The sequence below is a fragment of the Hordeum vulgare genome, chromosome 2H (assembly GCF_904849725.1).
Source record: "Hordeum vulgare subsp. vulgare chromosome 2H, MorexV3_pseudomolecules_assembly, whole genome shotgun sequence".
Lineage (NCBI taxonomy): Eukaryota > Viridiplantae > Streptophyta > Magnoliopsida > Poales > Poaceae > Hordeum > Hordeum vulgare.
In genome coordinates this window covers 604,741,719-604,748,332 of record NC_058519.1, presented here as the reverse complement: position 1 = coordinate 604,748,332, position 6,614 = coordinate 604,741,719, and the positions used below count along the sequence as shown (strand labels likewise).

Genomic DNA, 6,614 nt, shown 5'->3' with positions numbered 1-6,614 from the left:
ATGACATGCCAGTGTTGTAATTTTTTTTGAGAATTAGAGATGTTTAAGTGTCTCTTAGTGCACTAGCACATCTCATGTGCCTAGAGTACTCAATAAGTCAATATACCCTTGTTCACTCGTATACTTCAGAAATATCTCTTTCTTGCCCCTATTCTATCCATTTATATGGCTGGAGTAGATTTATAAATCATGTCTATCAAACAAGTTTAAAATTGAATGCAGTATCTTTGTTAGTTCAATATAATCTGAAGCTTGGACTTACTATGTTTATTCTATTTTATACTCCATTTGATGTTCAGAGAATTTCTTTGTGAGTACTAATATTGGAGCCCTCTTAAAATCATATACGCTGCAATGATGTGGTCAGTGTTGAGTCATACTCACTCCGTTCCAAGTTACTTGAAGTTTTAGCTTTGTTTAGGGTTTAGGGTTTAGGGAGTCAAACTTTTTAACTTTGACCAAATATATAAAAAAATATGCTAATATCTACTCCCTCTGTCCCAAAATAAGTGTCTCAAGTTTACTATAATTTTGTACTAGAGATAGTATAAAGTTGAGTCACTTATTTTAGGACGGAGGGAGTACAAAATAAAAAGTACGTATATAGTATGAAATACAGTATAATTTATGATAGAATCTAATGAAACTAATTTGGTATTGTAAATTTGATATATCTTTTTGTAGACTCGGTCAAACTTAAAGATGTTTGACTTAGAGCAAAAAGCTAGAACTTCAAATAATTTGGGACAGAGGGAGTACTTGTGAGGCATTAATATCTGTATTTTTTGCTTGTTATCTTTCGAGAAAACTGATATTTTTGTTATTGATCTGCATTTGGCAGCCTCGTATAATACTAATGTTGGTTTCATGAAATAATCAAAGTTTCATTTGTGACATGTCTTGCTGACAAATTCTGATTTAGTTTTCTGACATTTTTTCGAGAAAACGCAAAGAGCCTTGCGTTTCTTTGTATTGAAAAGAAAGGGGGGGGGACAGAGTGATCTCTTTTGTTGTTAATTCATGATGACACATGCATCTGGGCATCTTATTATGCTGCATTACCACATGATTTAATAGCACAGATCATTCAGCTTAAATCTGTACATAATGACCACTACAATTGTTATTACCTGATGCATCAAAAAGTATATTGGCTGGTATCGCTTATATGGTTGAATATTACAGCTATTGACTTCCTGTGTGACATCTCATGTAAAAGAGAAAATCACATCTAAATAATGTACCATATATGTTCACTCTGCATATTCTAGTACTTTTGGACTCATGAGATACTTGTCATGGATGGTTGTGGATTTGTGGCCATGCGTTCTAGACTTTCTAGATGACAATATCAGTGTTAGCATGAAGCCCGTATATTGGAGTCCAATAAAATCATGTTACATCATCTATCAACCATTCAACTTTGAGGTAATGAAGGATGCTCAATGTGGAACGAGTTTTGCTTTGATTACAGAACACATTTCTCATGTCACACAATTAACACAGTTGATGCTGACAAGTTTCACCATCTTTATTATGATTTTTTATTGAATATAAAATTTAGATATAGTGCATTGTTCCGTTAAGAAAGCTGTATTGGTCATTAACTCATTATGGTTTAACTGATGCTGAGCATTTACCCATGATACCTTGCATCGGGAAACTGATTCAGTTCTTGTGCTAATAATTAATGAGGTAAAGTTCTCGCTAACATCATCACCTTTGGGATTTTAGCCGATAAAGTAAAGTGCTCTATTCAAAGGACATGAACAGGACAACCAACACTGATCACTTGAGGCATGAAGTTGTCTATTCTTTTCTGTACTGAAAAGGGAATGTGGTGCTTTCTTAACATGGTTACATTGCTGATGCACCTCCTGCTTCCTGTCCTACATGATTAAGAGTTTCTTTTGTGTATAATCTTTGTGGTACAATATTGCAAGGACAATTTCTGCAGCCATGTGGGAGCCTTGAGGAATCTTTTGTCACGCAGTGGGTTCTGTACATCCTTCAGAGTTCCCCTTTCATTAGGGGGTACCACAAGAAAGCTATTCTCTTATCTTAAAAAAAAATCATGGATTAGCATAAAATAATGGCAAAGGAACGATGATATGGTCTGATATATACATATGGAATTGTACAGATCTGATGTCTAGTGGAGGTTGAGCTCGTACCCAAACCTTCTCTACTTATGCTTTTTATACATGCATTTCCATTGCAGACAGAACAGTATGATGTTCGTTTTACTTCCCATATATACATGTATAGAGCTGAAAAAATTTGATGTCTGAGTAGAGGTTAAACTAGCTTGAGATGCTAAGAGCTGGCTAGCTAGAGATGCATACCTTTTATGCTTTGCATACTTATTCATGTATTTCCGTGATGGAAGTTGACAGAAATGCAGGCATTGGAGTTTTTCTCAACAATGCTTGAGGGCCAAACACCAGAAGAAGAGAACTAGGTGTAGCCAAGGACAGCTTGCCGGCTAATTCTTAAGGCTCTACGAACTCCCAACACCAGAAGCCGGCAAGTCATCCTTGGCTGCATCCCGTTCTCTGCCCCTTAGCGTATGGCAACCCAGCAGAAGCCTCCGCAGTGTATGTTCTAATACTAAGCTCTACAGGTACTTCTCGGCTCTCGTCCCCTCTTTCTCTTCCCCTACCCTGACTGCTTTGCTATCATGAATGGTCTGGTAGTGTGCATTGCTATAGGGTGGGATGGTCTTCATTTATAGGCACGAGCAAGTTGGATATGGAATAATATGGCGATCACTGCACAATGAGTTATTTATTGCAAATATTTCACCACAAAGTTTTCCGTTTTTGGGATGAGACATGATGAGTCACCAATTGGTTGTCCTGGGTCCGATGTCCAATTTTTAAATTAGTATAGTGGCACATGACCATGAGGGCTCGGCATCTTTTGGATTGGTTGGTTGAGAGGATTAAGCATTTGATCTGTGCTGCATGTGGAGCTTGTGGACATGCGGTGGACGTGGTGCGCAACTCTTGACCTAAGCAAATTTTAGAGTTCTTTGTAGTCCATTCCCAAGCATCCTAGAATTACAAAAGCTTGTCAAGTAGCTTGTGGTGGACAATTACAAATCCATGAACAATAGATATTCTCCCTTTGTTCGATTTAAAACCATCCTCCATATTTGCTAGTAGGCTTGCTTTCAAGTGAGATTTTGGTTACTATACTGAGAATTTCAGCTAGCAACCAAATTCTGAAAAAATGAATGCATTGGTCTCCAGTTTGATTCTTGAAGGAGCTGTCATTTGCAATCATGCATATGGAACAGTTGCATGCTTTTATTGATTACATTATGTTTTGTAATGATTAATTTATGTTAAAACCATGCAATATAAAGATGGTATTCTAGAAAAACATTTTATCCAACAACCAAGCCTTTCAGTCCCAAACAAGTTGGGGTAGGCTAGAGTTGAAACCCATAAGATCTTGAAGCCAAGTCATGGCTCTTGGAACGTGGATAGCATTTTATGGAAATTAAAAAAATAATCCCTGAATGGTGTGCATTAATTTTATGCACAAATTATGGATATGCTTATTAAATACGCGGAGAAACAAGGTGCTCCATTCCAAGAGAGAAATTCAGAAAGCCTTCAATTCTCACAAAAATCTCTGGGATTTTTTGTTGGAATCTTGGGTGAATCCGACAGGTCATCTTCTTATGATATTTTGCGAATCTTTAGCAAAACTCACATATATACTTTGCCATAATGGTTTGTGCAGCCAGTACTCAAACGCAAGAGGGGAGTATATATATAGATGCATCAAATCAATACCTAGCAAGCATCCAAAGGTTAGTGATTCAGAAGATTATAGTCCATCCCAAGACATCATAGCAATTCCACTCCCGGTGTTTGTCGTGGCCAACATCTAACCTACACCAGGGACATTGTGTCCTGGCCGAAGCAATCCTGCAAGCTAGACCCACATCCACCAGAAAGAATCATTTGTGCCGTGGCGGGGACCTACAAAATCTATGGAGGCATGGTGGCGATACTGTTGTCGTCGGTGCCTCGGTGGCCGTTGCTCTTGTGCCATTATTCTTTTTCCATATCCGGCTTGAGAACCCGCTGGTGGTTCGTTTGGAGCATCCGGGGATTGGTTATTTTGGCGGCGTCCTCTACTTGATGGGGTCCCCCTCCCCCCATGATTTGATGCCCAGCGTATCTCAATTGGATTGCGTGGTCTCTCTCTCCTAGGCTCTCTTCCCACCCCCTAATTCGATTGGTGAGCAATCTAGTCGTAGGATAAGTGGTCCTAGTGACACGATATGGATCTTTTAGGCTGGTTGGCTGGTTGTAATGGATAGTATCATATACTAGTATCATGTATCATGTATATGATACTAGTATATGATACCACATCCGTAATGCATAGTATCATGTACTAGTATCATAGAAAGGTTCATTTATTACCATGGATGACACATATTAACACAACATTTAATATGATACGGTATCATAATATGATACTCAATTATCTTTTTCTTCATTTAATTCTATGTCACCTCATCAAATATGTCTAGGTGGCATGCATGATACTACTTATGATACTCCCATTACAACCAGCCTTAGTGCAAATGTCTCCCACACAATTTCAGAGGTAGCACCTGGTTTCCAAAATCAAGCAGTTCCTCATTGGCTCCCAAAGTTTGACGACCTGTCCTATATGGTTTCTTAGAACATCAACGCCTCGAACAACCTCTCATACGTTCGTGAACGCGTGCGGACAATAACCGAGCAAGAAAGAAAAAAAACGATTATACCAGGTCCCACATATTATTTCTAAATGTCCGGATTGTCCGCGGATCCTCATATTAAAGACAAATATGAGGAGGATATAAGGACTCGCGGACGCGTTCAGACGCGCTTAGTCAGTCTGCCTCTGGGACTTGACCCCACCCTGGATCACCTTTTTTTTCTTTATTCATTTTTCTCTCTATCTTCCTTTTCATCAATCACTTGCAAATGATCAGACATATGAGAAAATAAAATAAAATATATGGCTACGCAGACGAACAAATAGAGGACACGTTCGGTCACTGACCACACACTCTCACAGACTATTAAGGAATCATATTTGCTATGCCTTGATGTAGATGCTCTTATTAACGCTAATCCTAGATTGATTATCTTGCGGGAGAGCCCACGGTTAGCATTCTGGTAACTATCAGGTTGAGTGAGGTTGTCTCGGGCTGAGACCATTTTATAGCTGCTAACTTGCTATGCCATTGAGTTATTGATTTGGCTACTTCAAAGACTAATCTAGTTACTTCTTCCAAGTCGATGCAGAAAGTTAGGCGGCAGAGACTCGCCCTGGCAAAAACCAAAATCAGTTTCTGAATTAATTGTTTATTTTGTTCATTGCCCACAAGGCATCACCTACTGCTAAATAAACTACGAAAATCCTGACTCTGTCATTTTCGCAGGGCTCTGACCTCTCTAATTTTACATTGGACAACATGCTAGGTTCGTGCAGGGATCAAGCACCTACGCACTGGGGAACACAAAGCTAGTTGATGTCCACACGCACTTGTGAGTGGCTCTGGTATTTTGACCTGAAAAAGTCGCTCAACTATGAGAATGAACTTTCTATTGGAATAATCATAATTGAAAAATGTGTACATAAATATATATTCTTGGGGGAAAGATTTAGGTCGACATACTACTTTTTGGAGAAAAAGATTTGTTTTGCCATGTGCAAGGCAGAAAGTCAAGATATGCTACAACTGGCTACCAAAATTTTTGGGGTTCATCGTCCTGAATATATATTACGCACCAGTCAATTCCAGTTGGAACTATGCTTGTGAGATCCAACATCTTAAATTCGCACTAGCAAATCTTTTATATCAGAAGCATCATAGTATAAATCATATAAAATATCAACATGATAAGACTGAAAAGACAACGGAACACTAACCTTGCAAAAAAGAAAACACTAGTAAAGAAAAAAATTACAATCGAAACTGAAGAACCCTTTGAGCTTGCCACCTGCCTTTGACACTATACAACGGCTAACAAAAAAAGAAAATGATGAATGACCTCCTCAACTAAGCTCGACGTGGCTTTATTGTTGATATGCAATTTTGTGAATCTCAAGGTGGCTCATCAAAGACGAATTCATTATTGTTGAACAAACCAGACCAGGACAACATCCGGGACACTTCATTGAATTCCATATCTGGCATCCTTGCATAAGTAAGATGTCGGGGAGAAAATAATACATGTCAGCCATAAACCATGAACCCATCGCATGATCCATTATCTTTCAATTGTTGATAATGCACACCATAAACTGCATCTGTTTCTAAACAACCTCCAAATCTCTCAACAAATACCATCACAACAACGAACCCGAGGTCACAAGTCCATCATGAAGATGCCATCACCGCCACACCTAATGTGTTCCTTTCATTGGTGAAATTGTGAATCGAAGATTTGAAAAGTTTATGGGAGATACGCATATAATTGGCATGCCATTGAAACGATGTCAAATGCGCTTTTATGACTTTTAGACATGTTTCTAATTACAGCGGTGTAGTGCGCTATGCCGCCGAGATTCTTACCGCCCCCCGCGTTCCTTGC

General features: G+C 38.8%; 1 long non-coding RNA gene across 1 annotated transcript; it reads left to right on the top strand.

The window, feature by feature from the left end:
• The first annotated feature begins 519 nt into the window (after window positions 1-519).
• Window positions 520-5,995, top strand: LOC123427673. Its single transcript, XR_006622419.1, has 2 exons — window positions 520-2,623; window positions 3,754-5,995. It is a non-coding gene; the product is annotated as an uncharacterized LOC123427673 (long non-coding RNA).
• The last annotated feature ends 619 nt before the right edge of the window (window positions 5,996-6,614 follow it).